Source organism: Chaetodon trifascialis, chromosome 5 (assembly GCF_039877785.1).
Source record: "Chaetodon trifascialis isolate fChaTrf1 chromosome 5, fChaTrf1.hap1, whole genome shotgun sequence".
Taxonomy (NCBI): Eukaryota; Metazoa; Chordata; class Actinopteri; order Chaetodontiformes; family Chaetodontidae; genus Chaetodon; species Chaetodon trifascialis.
In genome coordinates, this window is record NC_092060.1 from 20,469,428 (window position 1) to 20,489,206 (window position 19,779).

Here is a 19,779-nt window from a genome sequence, read left to right on the forward strand (position 1 = left end):
AAGTGTGGAGAGGTCAGAAGTCTGCTGTTAAAGTTTTAAAACCGCAGATAAACATGACGCTCTTTCTTTTATTTTTTTAAATCTGAAATTTGCTGCACTTAGTTCTGTATCTTGGGATGGCGCAGGCCTGTGATGCAAATAAAAAGTTGACAATATATCTAAGAGAACAGTAGTTGAGGGTTTTTTTTGTTTTTTTTTACCTCACAAAATAAAGTGCTGCTATCAGAGCCATGCCTCGCTGGCAGTTTGGGAATTGATCAGTCTCAATCCCAAGCTGCATCCTTGTCAACTGGCAGGTCTGCTGAAGATGACACATTTTCTGACAGTGCCTTGTCAATGACTGTGCTTGAGTGAAATCCCCAGCCATGTTTGCTTCACTGCCAAAGTGATATCTATCATCTTATTTTTGACAAATTCGTCACACCCATCTCTCAATCTAATTGGCCTTTGAAGCTCCTGTAAGACAAAGACTGCTAATCTTAGTGTGTGCTTTTGAACAGTGCTTGCCACTGAATGCTTCTCAAGTCTTTGAGCCTGTGTTCAGCGAAGTTTGAAAAACATGACAGTCACATTTTAGGTGCTCTGATGTCACACAGTCTTTCTGGCTTAAAAGTTCACTCAATATGAGGTTTGGTCTACTTTGATGTGGGGTCTCTAGTGATGCGATTTTAGCATGCTATCTGCCTCTGCTGTTCTCTGTCACCCACTCCCGCAAAGACTGACATGGGAGCTGCCAGAGCTGAGACTCAGCCTTTTATTCCTGGTGACTACAAATTAAAGATATGGGGAAGGTAAATTCAGGCAGCACCATGACAGGCAGGATGTACAAACTTCTCACTCCTGCGAGGGGCTTAAAAACCTGCAATCTAGATTTTAGCTGCGATCAGTCAGGTTTTGGTTATAATAAGAAAACCGTTTTTTATGAATGTTACAGAGTCTGTTCTTCCTCTAATAGCATGCAAAGCAAAGATCTCAAGCACGGTGTTGCTGATGCATCCCATGATGCGTTCAACACACCTGCTTTTTTTGGTGCAAGGAATGAAACTCCTGATAAATATTCAAGCAAGTTTATTTCTGATATATTTGTAAATAATATCCTCCCCGAACAGCTTGGAATTCGTTTTCCTGCTCATTATGCAACATCCCCCTTTTTGAATCTGAGATTGTGAAGCTGTTGTGCTGCGAGGGGGGGGTGGAAGCTCGGTGATAAAGATCTAGTAATCTTGTTTTATGCTTATGACGGCGAGAGGAGATCCTCCGCCCCCCTGCGACGCGACGCTCACCTGAAGAAGCAACCGGAGCTCCACATGACTCCTCTGCTGCTCGCATCTCCGTGTCCTGACAATTGGGATTTAGGGAGGATTAAAGCAGAATATTTCAATTTAGCGCCGGAATTTACCTGGCTGTGCCAAAGTAATTACCAACCCCTGCTGAAAAAAATGCAATTACGGAAACAGTGAAACACACCTACAGACGGAGGAGACACAAAGAGCTCTGAGACGAATGAACAGGAAATAGGACCGTAATGAAAGCAATTTAAAAATCGTCGCAGCAGCCAGGACTCTTAATTTATTACCTAAATAGTCAATAGGTGATTGAGCTGAAAACACATAAAATAAGACAATGCTCCAGTCGGCGTTAAACGCACAGCCTGTTGAAAAGGTTGTGTGAAGATGAAGTCTACAAAACGGAAAGTAGAAAAAAAAAATTAATTTAGAAGCTTTTTTTAAACGCACATTTACATTCATTAGAAAGCTCGTTGTTTGGAGATGCGTTCAGTGCAAACAGAAGGAATCTGAATGTGAAACATCTATGTTGAATGTTTATTTTTTATGGCAGGTTGCTTCACTATTTGGTGGGGTTTTTTTTTTTGTTTTTGTTTTTGTTTTTGCAAATAGGTTTCATTAAAAACTGTAGACTCCCGCGCAATGTGTGCACAGAAGAAATGAAGAGAACAATCCGCAGTCTGTATTATATATTTGTAAAATCCGGTAAAAGATGCGTAGAAACACGCAGAAGAATTGCGGGCTACTCTGATTGACAGCAGTTCGAGGCTATTTTGAAAATGAGAGGGACGGAAAAAATCAGAGGACAAAAACATTTTCCATCAGGAATTACCTCGCAAACAGCATTAAACTGGACTGCAGGCTGTAAATGTTAGACTTTAATTAAGATTGTTGCTCTATTTAAAGTCCTGGAACAAATTAATTCAATTAATCTGGAATCATAATGTCGCCTTGTCCTGACTCTGTGCATAAGAACAATAAGTGTACCTTAACAGCCACATAAAAAGTAGTCTTTGAGGTTAATTCCGCTTCCGTTCGTCTGTGTGATGCGTTCAGGTGCTGTATTAAGAGCAGCGTCCATTAACTTGATTTGGTACAAAGGCCTGAACACTAACTTGGTGACTATGCCTATGAAATTCGTTACTGTGCTAAATACTAAAGAAATGAATTCTTTGCACAGTCTGATAAATGCACTGAGGTCATCTTTGCACATTTTTGCAGATCAAACTTTTCCAACTTTTCTGCCATCCTGTAAACGCCTGCGTAGATTTTATCTTGCAGGAAGCAGCGTCTTACAGCTTGCTGTGAACAGGTGCAGGTGAGCATTATGTGAAAGATGCTGCTCTTTTTGCATGAAAGCATACTCTCTGTGCTGTGTTTTTGTTGCAGATTGTAACGACCCTCATTCACTTTGGCGAGAGAGGGAAAAAAGTTCACCTCTGTCCGGTCTGAAATTCAGGGAGGACGAGACAGAGGCCCTCTGTGGGTATATCCCATGTAAACAAGGCCTGTGCATTGTGTAAATTAGGTGGATTAGCCCCTGCTTTTGTTGGACATGGTGTGTACACACGGACACTGATTCAGCTCTCCTAAAGCCAGTTTCGCCCTCACAACTTTCAGGAAGTCTTCTACTCTCAAACCTTCAGCCCGAGATGATCTAAAGCGAGGGGGGGCGACTCCTTTTTAAGTACCTCAGCATTCATCAGTGTGCTGGTTCAGGCTCGAATTCAATCGCAGCCTCGATTATAGTTTAAAAGGAGGGGAAAAAAAACGTCCCATTAAAGTCATCAGATGAAGCCTGGAATTTGTTTAATAAACTACCGAACCGCAGACAGCGACGGAGACCTTTCAGCCCGAGAGTCAAAAATAATTTACGGACGCCAGAGCGACTGATTTGAGTGACGTGAAATTCATCAGGGGATGTGGCAAATACCTTCCACAACACACACACACACAGACACAGACACAGACACACACACACACACACACACACACACACACACACACACACACAGGGGGGGGGAGAGAGAGAGAGAGAGAGAGAGAGAGAGAGAGAGAGAGAGAGAGAGAGAGTCTCTCCAAGCCCACCCGCCGCGTGTGCACGTGAGCGCGCACTGCATTTGGAGGTGTAAATATAAACATTTGCGCATATTTCTTATTAATTCCAGTATTTGTCCCAATTAAGACCGATGGTTTTAACGGCCGGTTTATTAGCTGTGGCTAATTAAAACGTCCCCAGAAAGTGTTTTATCTGTCCATCAGTCATCCTGACGCCATTCGTCTAACTCACGCGGAGGAGGGCGCGTGCAGCTGGCGGTCACCTGTCCCTCATCTCTTGAGGGGATTTTATTTTGATCTTTTCTCGGGTTCTCTGTGCAAACTTTGCGGATGGTATTGAAATGCATCCCTTGATTTTAATTTTTTTGCGATCAACCTGTTTCTCTCCAAAAACTTGAATTCACCCTCTCCACTCTGCGCTGCCTTGTTGAAAGCACTGAACGCAACTGATCTGTGAGAAGAGAGAAGAAACTTGATTTCATCGGACACCAGTTAATGTCGAATTGGCCTATTTCTAACACCATGACCCTTTTATCATTTAAGTGGCTAAAATAAAGCTGATTGGGAGATAGTTTTGCGGATTTTTATTTTTATTTATTTTTTATTTTTAACGAGTAACCAAAGTGCGTGAAAGGCCCATGGGCCCGCACTCTGGAGAGCGGTTTCATCATTATTCATCCACCTGTAGCTGCTGCTTTTGCCTCCGCTGAAAAGTCGAAATGAAAACTTTTTCTTTCTTTCTTTCTTTCTTTCTTTTTTTTCATGTATAATATCGCTTTTGTAACCTCACTTCTGTCATCTGTTCCGTTTGAGTTTTTAAAATTCTTTAGATAATAATTTGCTGCGTGTTATTAAAACCGGGCTGTTTTTGTTTTTTCCATCACTCCTGGCCACATGTTTATTCAGAGTAAATAACCAAAAGGTTAAAACGGTGCATTCAGATGCTCAGTTTTGACATTAAAATCCGTCATATAACTCGTGTGTGATTTTGCCTTCTGGTTCGTCCCATTGTTGCACAGAGGGAAAACTAATTCATGTAAATTACCTTCACCTCATCCAAACTGTAATTGTCATATCTCGATTTAGAGGAAATCGCCTTCTTCAGTGGCACATAATTGTCCAAGAGACCACTCCGAGTAAAGCATTAGTATTCAAGTCATAGTCAGAGGTTTTGATTTTGTATCTCCCAGATATTGTTGTGTTAAAAATGCTGTTTCTATTAGACTTAAGATCGCCTGGAAGCCCGCGCGCACTGACTTTGATTCTGCTTAATATGAACTGATTCTGCGTCTTTTTGTGTCTGTTTGTGAGTAAAGCGGATTAGACTTCGCAAAAGGAGTTTCAGCCTGTGCAGATAACCTTTTCAAAGAGGAGAGCATTTCAACGGGTCATCATCATTTCTTATATTTCATTAAATATGCTTTTCCTTTTTTTTTTTTTAACATAACAGACATAAAACAAACGATTTCACAGCAGCAAGGTTTGAACTGGTTAATCGTCTTCAGGCAGACGTACAAGCCTCGTGCTTTATGGCTGCGTTATTGGCCTTTCAGAAGGAATAAAGCTTCACTCCAAAGTTCGTCTTTTTCACGGAGGAACGAGATTTGAGACTAAATCTGCATTTGTTTTGTGAAAACAGCAAAACAAAAATATCTCTGTTCTGTAATGTGAAAGCTGATTTCATATGTGCACAGATGGTTATTGAAAGCAAATCTGCCTCATGCCTTTACATGTGGTAGAGCGCTTTAATTATACATCTCCTCTTTGTTTCGTGAAAGGAAGAATGTCTCACTATCTGGTCCTCTGAGATATAGATACTCCTGCCTAACCATCAGGGGAAATCAGAGTAATTCAGCAACTGCTTCTAACACCCCATGAGTGAGTGGTGCAAAAAACAAAACAATTTGCATCTTTTGCAAACCTAAATACTAGTTTTACTGCTAAAAAAGTAACATTTCAAAGTGGAAATATCTCTGTTTTCATGCCATCAGGGTTCAGTTGAGATTCCTATGCGTGTCCCTGTGCGAACAGATGTGACAAGGAGAAGATGACCAGCGAAATAATGCAGAATTTAGCCTGAAAAGACTCCTCTCTGCCCCCCCTCCTGCAGTGACGGTAAGAGTATGAGCTGAATGAATGAGCTGTTTACAGGTGGAACATTTTTAACTATGCAGTAAAAAGCTTTGCATACAATAGATGGCAAAGCATCAGCAGCTGAAACTACATGTGCTGTACGTTTGAGAAACAGTATTTACTTAAGCATCTGAGTGAGCTGAAGAAAGCTCATTTCCTGCTTTACATCTTTATTTAAAGATGGACTCATTCAATACATTAGAGTGGCGAATAGGTGTTTTTTGTCTACGTTTACAGCATATAGTATGTCTGTGGAGTTAATTGTGCCTAATTGTGTGTGTCCTGGAATGTGTGTGCTCGTCATAGTTGTTTTTTTGTCTGTGCCTCCATGTGCCCATGTGCCAACGCAAGTGTGTGCCCATATGTGGGTGTATGAGTGCTCCACTGTTACTCTGTGCCTGTGTGTGTGCCCATGTGTGTTGTATGCTGCCTATTAGTGGAGTTTAACCCCTGTGCTCAGGGAGTCACATCCCCTCAACACACCAGTCTCCATTCTTACTGCAGCACGTTAACATTTTACTCTCTTCCCTCCCCACCCACCCCCTTCACTTTTGTCCTAAGAGGGCAATTAAGGAAACAAACGTTTTCCCCAAGATAAGCTGGCTGCCAGCTTTGCATACTAATGCAATGCCAAGTGGTTACAAATAGTGAGTGCTCTAATTACCGGCACTGTTTTCAATCAGAAATTGCTCAATTTCCCAGGATGAGGTCTCCATGGCTGGAGAAAAAAAGCACAACCTGACAGAGGCAAGAGACAATCATCTCTATGTGCTATGTGGAGTGTGGCTGATTTTGTCTGCCTATGTGTGTGTGTGTGTGCCCATGTGCCCACATGTGTGCATGCGTGTTGGTGCAAATAAACTCATCTGCTTCTGTGTGTGCACAGACGCCGGCACAGCCCTCTCTATCACTGCTGCCCTTGACAAGTCAAGAAATGGATCCTGTCAGCCTCTGCAGCATTTAGCACCACAATTATCCCCTTTTCACAGCCTGGCTGCATTAATGTAAACCACACCAGGCAGTAGTTGCCACTCATTGATGAGCACGAAGTGGTGCACCATCTCTGGCTGAGCAATTTGACACAATTGTGTTGCTGTGTGATCATCAGTGCAAATCAGGCCCTGCTCATTTATTAAGCAATTTCTGTTGGAGAAAATTAGAAGGAAGGCGCTTTTAATTTGGCAGGAGATCGTAATATCTCTAAAAGCAACAATAATGCATAATGTGGCTGACATCAAACAAAAAGAGGGATATTCGAGTGAGTTTCACCCACATCAACCCACCGGGGAGGGGTACACTATTCTGAGAGGAGCAGCCATCGTCATGTGGCCACCAGGAGTAGGGGGCAGCACAGACCAAAGTGGTAAGGACTCGCTCCCTGGGTGTGAGAATGAGTCACTCCATAGGATGTGCACACAGGACCCATCCGTTGGCCTTAGCTGACCTTTAGCTCTGACGGTGGCTAATGGAGGGCTGGCCCTCGATCAATGCACCGAGAGACTGGGCTCCCCATCCCTGCCCTTTCACCGGGCCAGGAAGGGAGGGACGCTGCCAGAAGCCACGTCGTGGAGCCATCGACCCTGCCACTTTCCCATCCTGTGGGTGACAGCTGCAATGCCAATGAGCCTGGGGACGCCACGCTGCCCTGCCACGAAGGAAGGACAGCCAGCAACTCTAGCTCTGTAGTGGTGGGAGGGAAAGTCACTGATGATCTGCTTGTGAATGTCAGATCCATGTCAACAACCCCGGCAAACACTTCGGTGTTGAGTAGATGTTGATATGACAGCCTGCAGCAGTGATGAAAACCCGAACAGCAAGATGACGCTTGTTCAAACTCATCCGGACCTGCTGGGCGTATTATTCTGTATTATTTTGCGGTTGCTGAAATACGGTCCCGTTTTCAGCTCACTTTTTAAAAAGCTGTGTCAATATGAGTTTTTCCACTGCCATTATACTTAGTTGTAGAAACGTAGAGCTGTTAAGGTTTGCATTGAGGCCGCACGCAAACATGAGGAAAGCTGTCATCCATCAAATGCATGCTTCCACTGATTTCCACTTAATTGCTTTAATTTAAGTTGAATAGAGTTGGACCAAAAGCTGCAAACTCCTGTAACCTTTTGTCAGTAAAAAGTTGAAGTCACATCAATAAAACCCGACTCCTGCATAACCTTTGTCAAATGACAGAAGTTGTGTTTGCATTTTGAGTCTTCTTCTTGGCATTCGCTGTGCACTTAAAATCATACCGTAGGGAATACATTTTCTCATGCAGCACCATGTTTCTAAGATGTGGCAGCCTGATGTTGTGCTTGGTGGTGTACTTTGTAATCCAGATGGTGCACCACTGTATACCTTTTATCAGAGCAGCCTTTTGTCAATAGCATGCATGAAAACACAAAACAATATTTAGTGTGCATTTTAATTGCATCGACTTCAATTCAAAAACACGTAAAGACATTCAAAACAATAGCAGATAAAACATCCGTTCCATATGGGGAGAGAAGAGAAGGCATCCAAGAGATTTAGCACAGATTGTTCTTTTTATTATCATTAACAGTAATGTGATTCTGACGCCCCCTGTGACCTCCTCACAGCAGCGCCTCATCTCAGAAGTCATTCATTAGAAAAACCAGAAGGCAGGCAGAGAGACAGCGAGAAGGAGACGTGGGAAGAGAGCGCAGTGTAAAATAAATGAGCTTGTTCTTATGAAGCAGATGAACTAGTCTGAGGTGGTCAAAGAAAGCACGCTTTAGAAACTCAGAGTTTGTGGTCCAGCTGTTGGCCTTGTGCTGTGTGCGTAATCACAGTTGCACTTACTGTCCACTTTGAATTGTAAGGCGCACGGGGAGGATGGAAATACGGGTCTGAGCAGTGTGTTTGGATTGAGATTGAGCTGCAGTGTTTCTGCTGAGGACCATGGCCTGATGTGGGCTGTAGTGCAACTAATCACAAAGCTTCTTATGTCTTCTTCCTCTGATATAAATGGATTGTACAGTCTTCCCCTTGTGATTTGGTCCAGTGTTTATTGAATAAGATTTTTTACACTGGAGCGAGAGGAAAGGCCACCTCTCTCAATTAAGCCCCCCTGGCTCCTTTTCCATGAGAGCAGTCAGACAGAGTTTCTTCATATCTTCACCCCCTGGTGCTTCTTATCTTACCAGGCCTGTAAAGGTCCACATGGCCCACCTATATAGATGTTAATGTGTGAGTGTATACATATATATATTTATGTGAGGATAAAATAGCAGGAATGCGATATACAGAGTGGTCAGGGGCTCGGTTGGGCCGGGGCGACAGAGGAGAAGCAGGAGATGGGGTGGAGGGGGGGCGGGTGAAGAGAGCCGTGTGGATCCTTGGAGTGGTGTGACAGACTCCCCAGCCTCCTGGTAGGATTTGTTGGAATGTGAGAGAGGAGGATTTTAGCACCAGGCGAGCCACGCCAGAGTGCTGCAGACTTCATGCCATCTGTCTCAGCCTCCATCCTCTCTTTGCCAAACTCATCAGACCTTTATTTCCTCTCCCTCTATCTCCTTCTCATCCCTGTTCACAAGAGTAGCGGACATACTGAGATCTGCTAATGTATTGGAGGGAAAAAAATGGCTGGGCTTAATAAGCAGATTCAAAATTCTCGATTGATTAATATGTATTCTTGGAGCTAATTGTCCAACAGCCCTCATGGAGATAAAATGTGTGTTCGATAGCCCTGCCATTTGTTACTTGACCAACAGGGAAAGAGAGATGGAGATATTCATACCATAGCAAATCTGTTGATCAGTTAATAATGAAACATGTTTCAAGTGAGAGCCAAGAAGTTCACTTAATTTAATGCATCATTATAAACAAGCTATTACCTTAACTTTTCTCTCATGCTGTATGATGATACGTCTCATTAAATATATCCTGTAAATGAATAATACCGCCCCACATTAATGCGGTTATTTTGTCTGTGACTTGTTATGTATGCACTATACTTGAAATTTAAACCGAGATCAGAGATTCAAGTCCACTCGACACGTGCCGGTCCACGAAGAATGTACAAAATTACCAAGTCATTTCAATGTAAAGAGACATGCGTCCTTAGGCCATAATTAAATCAAAAGCAGATTTTCACATCAAATGGGTGTGTGATTGTGTGGTGTCTGGATGAACCTGATCTCTCACCTTCTCGCCGTGTGGGCGACTGGGGAGGAGGCTGAAGGGGATCACAGGGTGGAGCTGTACCGGCTCCATGTCCTTAACCTGTTCGTAGAAGGGCAATGGAGGGCGGAGGGAGCCGAAAAGAAATGTACCCTTTGTCCGAAACGGAACACCAGGTGGCAGGAAGTGGGCAGGAGGCCTTTGAAGCTGACCCCCGGTCTCCGCGCTGGGATGGCCTCGGCGATCGATTCGGCCAGAGATGGCAGGGAGTGGAGCCAGGTGCCCCCAGAGGGCTTGCAGACCACGCAGATCTATTATGGGTGAGGAGGAGAGCAGAGTCGGCTGGAGCCCAGCCCCACTGCTCCCATCAGATCGCCGTTCATGCAGCCAGAGTCAACTGGCTGCATCCTAACAAGCAGGCAAACAGTCTGGTGCACAACAAGCTCAACAGGCACGTTCTTCATATGAAAACTTTAGGAAGGTCTTCCACTGCAGAATGCTGTCAAGTCTGTGTGGAAAACATTACATGACACTGAATAATTGCTATGAGTGTGCATACTCGTATAGCACGCGTGACAAATCAAATACACGCAGGTCAATGAAGAGCTTTTGGAAACGTAGCTGCGCGTAGCACATTTTGAAAGACACAGAAATGAGTTGCGTCAGTATATTCATACATTTATTTATTCCAGAATACAACCACAGATTGCCTTTAAATGACTTGAAGAACTGCTGCAGAAGTTGTGGGCTGAGATTCTGACAACAACAACACAAATCGAGATTCAATAACAGTACAGAACGGAGAGGGAAGAGGCATCAGGAAGGAACACAAACAAGAAGAAACACAAAAGCGGGCAATCAAATCAGCAGATGAATGCGTGGAGCTGCTAAGTGATCCACTAAATTGCCAACGTTGCTTTGAAATTGTCAGAAAGAAAATATCAGCAAATACTGATCAGGCATTATGTGCTTTGGTGCACCTTTCCCTGCGACACTAACGCAAAATATCCGGTGATAATGCTGAAATAATGGAGAAATCACTGAGGCATCTGTATTCTAATCTGTATCCTTCTGACTATGACTCAGGCTTCCCATTCATAGGGAACATGTTCAGCTAGACTACAAATCTGCTCCAGCATTTGTATTTTGGCCAGCTTTGGAGGAGGTGAGTGCTATCAGTGTCTACACGCTCATCCTTCTGTATCTCTAAGATGTTTACTGCACACAACATGGCAAGCAAACACACATGTGCGTGCACACACACACTTAAATGCGCAAACAGAAACTCTAATCCTGACCCCCTCCTCCTCCTCTCTCTCTCTCTCTTCCTCTCCCTGCTTCCCTCTCCAGGCGTGGAAATGAAAGCTGGGCACTTGGAGAGGATGGCTGGAAGAAATGAAGACGTGTCTGATTTCCACAGCAACCAATGATGATGCAGCGCTCTGTACTCTCTGCCCTCTGATAGGTCTTTGTCACCCTCTTCATCTCGAGGCCCTTGTCATTCTCTCTAATCCCCCCCTCCCAAACACAAACAGGCCAATCCAGAGACAAGGCTCAGGGGCTGGGGAGGGATGACGGAGCTGAGGCATGGAAGGAGTGAGGGATGTAGTTCTGGAGTCGAGAAAGGAGCACCAGAAGCTGATGTTGGTGTGAGACGCAGCCAGTGTGTTATTATTAATAAAGCATTAAAAAAAAGTGAGCACATCAAAGCATACAGGGGCTATGCTATCATACATGAAAGTAATGCACTATGGCTTAATGTTTCCTAAGGCGTGTTATGGTGACGCTGCTTTGATTTGAAATGCATTGTGTGGAAAATGGATTTACAGGAGTGGGGAGAGAAAGCCTGGTGTGGGTGCAGACCATAATTTAAAACCTGACCTCATAGGCTCTTCAAAGTCTCCATGAGTGTGGATATTTAGGGCTTACGTACAGTATGTGCAAGAGACCTAAACCAGGGCTGCAAACACAACAAATAAGTACACACACGGATGGGATGTGACAATGATGACAAAACCAGACATGCATCAGTTCACATTTTGATCGCAAGCGCTGATTTGAACTCATTTTTCTTTCCTTTCTGAGCAAAGGGTGTCGCACCTGATTACACTGCACTTGGTCCTTCTTCGATCGAGGCCTGCAGGAAGTGAGACATTTTTCTCAGCGTTCCCCCCGTGGCCAGGTAATTATCCTAATCTACCTTCCTCCTGTGCTCCAGCTCCTGTGCCACACTGGCTCAGACCACCTCTGTGGCTTCATTATCAGCGCTGGGACTCGCTAATGGCTCGACGTCCTCACTGTGCCGGCTGCTGGCGGAGACAAACCAGGGGGAAAGGGAAAGGAGAAGAAGAGGCAGGAGGGGGAGAGCAGGGAGAGAAGACAAAATTAGACACTAAAGAGCAAAGGGCTGCCCTGAAGGTTAACGTCTCAATCATGAGGGACAATACTCTGGAGTCCGACGGCTTTGGCTCCTAAAAAAGTCATCATTCACTGATGGAGGATGAGGCTATAGGGCATAACAGTGTCAAAGAGGAAGTCAGGAGATCGGCCAAAGAGCTCTCTGCAGGGCAAAGTGACCATGAAGGGTGACTGTTTGAGTTAACAGGTCACCACGTCCACGTGTGCGTCTCGTACACGCCGCCACCTTGCGTGTTTGAAACAGCAATAACCTCACAACATACAGAAGGACTGGGGGTGGGAATGCAGTTTCACTTTTTTTTCTGACAAATGACACCCTGACAGTTGGAAAAAATGTTGGGGTCCCTGAACAGATTTCTCAGTTACAAAAATAAAATGTGTTGGATTAGACAAAGACAGACATTTTGCATTCTACTTTTGAACCCCAATGAGAGCACTGACAAATGCCACCCCACCCCCACTCCGTCTGTGCCATGATTGTTTTTTTTTCTCTCCAGAAATGTCATAAACTTAAGAGGTGATAAATCTATATGGCACAAACAGACACTGACTTCTTCCAAGTGTACATAGCGTATAGGCTGACACAGATTGAGATGGTGTAACATGTCTTTGCATCACTCTAAATAGACACGCGGGCTTTACTCATTCTTTATGTACCCAGAGATTTGAGCGGACTCACTTCTTGAAATGGGCGAACTCGAGACGCTGTGCTCTGGAGGTGAGAAAAAATATTGGGAGGTTAAAATTATTGCAGACCTGAGTGATGTGTGAAAATCTATAGTGCTGCTGTTTTTGTGTAGGTGTAGCAGCCTACATTCCAGAAAACTCCAGAGATGCAGAAAACTGCGTCGATAAACAGCATACTAAATGAGTTTGGTGAGAGCGAACAGCCAACAGATCATATGCTAAATGCATGTGTAATAAATGCTGATTGATGCCAGTTTCAGTTCATCTATGGAGGCAGTTTTTCTGCTTCCAACAGTTTGAAGAGAATCTCTTTCCACGTTTATGTCATGCTAAACTTAAGTTTACCATGTATGAGTGCGCTTAGGCTTTTGGTGTAAGGTCAGAGCATTTTAACGGTTAAATGCGAGATACAAAACTTATCGCTGCCACTACAATGGTCTCCACTCATAGCATGATGAATTGTAAAAGAGTAGGTGGGTTTGCACCAGTCAAATGAGCAAAAATCCCTCTTGAACACCTCCACACTGTAACATCCTCTCTCTTTGACAGAAATTAAATGGTGCTCTTTTGCAAACTGGTGGTAGAGTGACTGGGACCAAATTATGTGCAAATGAGCAGAAACATTTAGGGAACTCACGGGAGTGCAGAGTAAGATTAATACGCTCAAGTAATGATTCAAGTCTGTCTACCCAGGAGAAGTAATCTTAATGGGAAATACAGTGAATACAAGTTATACAGCAGTGAGTGGCTTTTGAGTTAAAGGGTCAGCTCACCCAAATTGCAAAGACAAAACCTGTTTACTGACGTACTTCTGGAGGTATCTAACAGTGCAGATGGTGTCGGTTTAATCTGTCTGGGTTTAGTTTTTGTGCCTCCACCCCTGCCTCATCAATGTAAAGTAGCTCCAATAAAATCTTTTCACAACTTTTACAGAGTAATGATGACATTGTTTCCAGAGAGACACTGTCATTGATGCTTTTTTAAAAATGTAGTTGAGTTGTATTCAGCTTCATTGTATTGGAATGGATGAACAACTGTCAAAGTTAATTTGCTTAAATCAAACATTTAGCGCTGAATCAGGAGCTCACTGTTCATACTGTGTGGTGGGTGTGCGTGGGTCCTGCCATTTCGGGAGCTACTGGAGCTTGAACTTGTTCATGACACTTAAAGCCTCGCAGAGGAAATCTGATGGCAGTACAAATAAAAACAGCGTGCTGGTGTATTAATGACGGTTTTAAAATCAGAGATTCTGTGTTGAATCTGCTCTGCGGCTTTGCCCTCGGTGCTGCTGCTTAGAAAATTTTAAATATTAAGATGCAACGACAGAAAATGTCTGTATTCACATGATGCAATTTTAGCAAAATATACAAATAACATGACCCTGTGCTGTATCCTTATGTAATTGTTGACCTACATTATTTATAAGGATATCATGACGAAGCTCACAACCCCCAAAGGCAACAGTGAGGGAAAGGATGCACAGCAGCACTCTTAACAGTAACTATGCAACATCTAATACAGTGTATTTCAGGGACCGACCTGTTCAAAGAAATATTTTTGTGACTTTAACACACCACACATCACCACAGCTCAACTTACAGCATCATAAACCTGTTCTAGTTTCATAAAAAAAGGGTCTGTATCTCCAAAATTGGTCAGACAAGACAAATGCTCTCTTAAAGCTAAGGCCTGCATGGAAGCCCACTGTAAGTGAGCTGTGGTAAGCATATAAACTGATGAATTCAGGTGACAGTAAATGTGCATGCTTAGGGCTCAGGAGGATATTAATACATTCCCCACCCCAACATTGTTGTCAGAGTCAGATGGCACATGCAGTTATCAGAGGGGTGGAACTCTGTGTGGGGTTTGCAGCAGACAAGCATGAAGACATGCTTTATTTTTTGTCAGGGGTAATGTGATGATACTTGATGCTATAACAGTCTTTTTTTTTTGCGCAGGATTCTGAATCAGAAACATGCTATAAATAAATATGCTAAAATGGGTTCCGATGGGTTTTTGCAAGAGAGAGAGAGAGAGAAAAAAGATGTGCTTCAAATGTTTGTTTTTTCTTCCCAGAAGAACCCTTTAAGTTAGAAAAGAGTTCTTGAAGGTGAGAGGTAAAAGCAAACCTTTCTTGGCCTTTTCAGGTCACAAGACTGCTTGAAAGGTAAGGGTCTGCTTCTCTGAGCACTTCAGTTTCTGTGTAGTAGATCACAACGCTGCTGAGCAACGTGACTCTATAGCATTGGATATTGTGAGGTAATGAATGTAAGGCTTCTCAGCGCGTAAAGCGTATGCAGGGGAGGATGGAGGCGCTTGAAGGCAGAGGTGGGACCAGCTTTTTCACAGTTTTTTCACATGTAACAACCCAATCCATAGTCACTTCCATAAAAGGATCATGAAGGAAAGTAAAAACTTGCTCTTCTGCAGCTTTGACAAACAGAAATAGGACCCAGCTAGGACGAGTGTTCCTCACAAACAAGCATCAGCAAAACAGATGAAATATGGGGTTTCTTCTCTCCAAAGGGCGCTGGAAAGCACACAAATAGCACTCATGTGGAATATAGTTAACAAAACACTGTCATGTACGATGTTTTGCAGTATTTTGATTAACTGCAGTGTTTATGTTTACATGCAGCTGTACAGAAATGAGATATAGCTGCTAAATTTCAGCCGACAGTTCGTGGAAACGTGTCCGCTAGCGTACAGCTAGCAGCTACAAAGTAGCTCTGAGACAGAACTGTATGTGTCATTATGACATGTTTATATAAAGATATACTGAGCGTCAAGCTTCATTCTTGACCTTGGAAGCAATAGTCGGAGCTTTCAGTCAAAATGATTTCACTTTTCAAAATCTTCAATTATAACGTCCCAGGATTTATCTTATGCTGTTTATATTTGTGCTGATGTATTTGTTGAAGGAAACTTGATTTGTTGTCTCTGTCAGATAAAACCTGCCCAGTTTTTAAACGTCTGTTTATCATTGTTTCCTTTATTGGTCTGATTTTTGATGTACAAGATATTAAATATGCAGTGGTGGAAGGAAGTGGATCTACTCAAGTACTGTACTTGAAAAAGTATAGTTTTCAGGTACTTGTTCTTTATTGGTGTATCTGTATTTTGTGAAAGATTTCACACACAAACAGCACGATATTTCATGATCTTAAAAATATGTCTAAATCAGCTGCACCTCAGCAGCTACAACATTAAAATACACATCACTGCATCAGTATGAATCATCTATTCATCTGAAATATAACCATAACGCTGACATGGGCCATTTGTCTGCATAATAAGTATTTTAACGAGTTTCCTTTTGATACTTTAAGCTAATTTTGCAGATGAAACATCTGGACTGGAGTATAAAATGGAGCATTTTACATTGTTTAAAAGGATGTGAATATGGAATCAGCGTATAATGAAACACCAGGCTACTCTTACCACTAAATATTGAGTCACTGGGTCTGCCACTGCTGTCTGTACACATCACTGCTTAACGAGGTTATTCAGTGCCAAATCAATATGTACAGTCTACCAGATAATGTAACTTTTGACAATGTTTTCTACTTCTCATAAAAACAACATTCATTGTTGAGAATTTGCTGAGCGGTGTGCCTTCAACTCAGATCACGAGCAGGAAAACAGAACCAGATCAGACAACGCACGCTGACCCGTTCCTATCAAAAGAAAATCTGCTTATTTCCAGCTCTTTGCTGCAGTGTAGGAAAAGTATAGAACTGATCCCCATCTTAAGCAGTGTGCAAGGTGTGCTTTTAGCTTTACAGAGGAGTCTGTTAGTCAAACAATGGGAGAGCATTAAAACATGCCAATAGAGCAGTATTAGTCAACAGCCTGAGTCAATACACCCCACTGGGCTGCATGTCTTTCTACAAACACAAGCAATTGCTTTAGAAGGCCTCAGCACAAGATAGAAACATCAATTACAGTAAATTACACCAAAACAGTGTGTAACACTTCAATTTGTTAAATCTCCGGAGCTGTCTGAGCTGTTTTGGATGAAAGCAGAGCAGAGCACTGGCGTAAGATAAAATTCAATAGCTCTAAGATACGTTGCCCTGTCTATCTTTGGTCGTGAGCAGAACGAGGGAGTTATTTGGATTCTGATTGCCAGGACTTTCTTCGAAAGCATTATTAAACACGGGGAGTTCAAAATACTCCTCTTCCTGTGTGCATCCTAGTTTTTAAATGCAGAATTCAAACTCCGAGCGCTCTGTGGCAGCCCCATCACTCTGCACATCGGCTCCACTGTGAGCTCACTTTTCTGTGGGCGCTGGGACTTTCATGGAATAAAAGGAGTATTTTCACTTTGGTGCAAGTTCATAAAGCTGAAAACATTCGCAAAGGCAGAGTTAGAGGCGCTGTTTATTGTGTTTATTATGGCTTTTATTTCAAAGCCCCGGGGCACAGGTTGATATATTCAGCCATAGGACTACACTGAGACAATGGAAACAAAGGATAAAATACCATCTTGGTTCACACACACTCACGTCCCAGCACAGAGGAACCGCAAACGATAGCCTGCTAAAGGTAGCAACTCTGCTCCGAACCCAAAACGTCCAGATTCAACCAAACTTTGTCGTGCTTCAATGACTTCCCTTGCTATGGTCGATTATCCAGGAGGGGTGTTGGTTGCTGGGGACAGATGAAGATTTGGCTGTTTCAGGGAGCATTTTGGGAGAGGGGCGGGGGGGCTGGAGTAAATGAAAGACAAATGTGAGTAGTGCCCACTCAGCTATTTTCCCAGTCAAGATCAAAGGCACGCCGGACTGGCCGCTCCACGGGAAACTTGAGATGGGTCCTGCCTTTGTTTGCTGTTGCTAGGAGACCTGCAGAAGGCTGAAAGTGTTTGCAGTGGGGTACAACATCAAAACCATTTCCAATATAAATTTTTAAGACAGCCATGTATTTGTGTCCTGGGCTTTCAATTTACCGAGTACACTGAAAACACTAACAAATACCAACTCGCCCCTCTGTCCGTCATGGAATAAATTTCTTGGTGTTTGTTTTACAAAAGAAAAGTCGTTACAGACAATTGTGCATGTGCACACCTAGAAAGGGAATACTGTGTGTGCTACCAGGGCCATGTTGATGTACAAACACATGAAATAGCAGTAAAAGCAAGATTAAATCACTTTCTGGGCCACTGCAGGAAGACACAGCACGTGAAACTGTGCACACAACTTAAATATAGTTTGATATATTTATAAGCTCAGGTTTGGCTTCCCAACGAAGCTAATTATGATGCTGTTATCTATTAATGGGCCCCATGATAGTAAGGGTGGCTAGACATGTGTCACAGAGAGCTCATTACATATCATTAGTTCAACACTCCAATAATGTCTACACCTGCTGAGCCGAAGATAATGACTTGGCCCCTGATATTTGCAGGACTATTGTCTACCGAGCAAAGCACCACCAGGAGGATAGATCCACAGGCTCGAGAGCTGCGTGAAACCTGATAAAGCTATACAATAAGTTAAGGTGCACACGTTTTTTATTTGCTGCAAGCCACAGCGAATGCAGCACAGCAGAGACGAGAGCAGCATTTGTTTGGGATTTAACAGAATAGGGGAATAGCTGCAGCTCGTTAAATGAAAAAAATCACGACGAACACCTTGTGAGCAGGCGTTCCTACTATCTGCACATACAGCATGGTGCTGGTTTCATATTCTGGAAAAATGCAGGAGAAATATTTATCACTTCTGATGGTAGCTTAATAATAAACATGTGCTATAACTGTTTGCCTGATCGCTGGAGTAGCTCCGGCTCACCCACTGTTACATAACACTGTCTGAATAACTTGACCTCAATCTTTCCCCTTTAATTTCTGAGGAAAATTCACATTTTAATAGCGTAAACAGGCTAAATCTCACATTTAACTCACTTCAATACACACGTGACAGAAAGCAGTGGCAGTGACGGCCGATTGTATGTGGCTCCATAGATCCATACGTCGTGTGTGGAATCTGTCTTGTGACTAATGGGCTGCATGAAAACTGCAAACGCCACAAAAGTGACCTTCGTGTCTGGAACGATAAAGATTAGAATCGTGCTGTGTCTGCCTTGTGTTTTCACTACTTGAGCCAACTGGCACAGCGCTGGCGTCCTCTCCTCGGCTCCCAGTCTGCCATGCTGACAATGGCAACCAGCTACCGCATGGCATGTAAAAATCACAAAGCACGCCAAGGGATATTTGGAAGATTCGAAGATAATGCGACACAACTGATCGATCGCTCTGTTAAGAAAGCATACAGTATTCCTGGGCCGTTGAAATTGCTAACCATTTTGCCTCCTCACAGCCTCTTTATCCAAGTTTAGAATACAGTGTGCTTTCATTGAGCTTTAAAAGAGGCAATTTCTAGCTGAGAAGAAGAAATTAGGTTCTTTGAGGATTCCAAGTTTGTATCCTCTAAAGGGCTGAATTTTTTTTCCAACCAACAAGAACTAAAAATGGCCTACATTCAAGTGTGCCACGAGCTTATGCGCCGTGTCCTGCCTTAACCTGCTCCAGTCAGTAATAGTGTGTGTGAGCTAGTGAGGCTTCAGCAGACAGCAGGCAGTGTACAGCAGGCAGACAGTGACAAGACAAAACAGATTCAACATCCAAACATTTCTTTCACCGTTTCAAAAAAGAGAGAGAGGCAAGGCTAATTCCTGCTGTTATTGTCTCCAGCTGAGGCAGACAACTCTGCGTGACATCACTGTGAACACGCTGCTGCCAAATCCCGCATCAGCAGCCTAAATACACTTAAAGTGGTGTGTGTGAAAAGCTGTTGCTTTAACCGAACATCATGTAGATTAATGACTGCTGAGCGCAAGTCTGTACTGCGCTTGAATTAGTTTTTGACTGAGAACGACTTTGTTCATTTGGCTGCCACCTGCCTCTCAGTAATACAAATACTTCACTATAGTGATCAACACAGACTCATATTGGGTCTAATTTGTTTGCCAAATCTCTGGCTACATTCTTGACTCCGCTGCCAACAGGCTGCTATTGTGGAGGGTTGAAAAATTGTTTGATTTGAAACCTTTTTCTTTGACT

General features: G+C 43.2%; 1 long non-coding RNA gene across 3 annotated transcripts in view; it reads right to left on the reverse strand.

Moving 5' to 3' along the window:
* Positions 1-7,662: 7,662 nt before the first annotated feature.
* The window catches only part of LOC139331801 (uncharacterized), an 84,195-nt gene continuing 72,078 nt past the window's right edge, over positions 7,663-19,779 (reverse strand). Inside the window, exons 7-8 of one of the 3 annotated variants that reach the window (XR_011602199.1) lie at positions 11,712-11,917; positions 7,663-10,119 (exon numbers count right to left, since the gene is read on the reverse strand). This is a non-coding gene — a long non-coding RNA (uncharacterized lncRNA). Of the gene's footprint in view, positions 10,120-11,711; positions 11,921-19,779 lie in introns of all 3 variants that reach the window. The other 2 variants (XR_011602198.1, XR_011602200.1) reach the window with 2 other exon arrangements.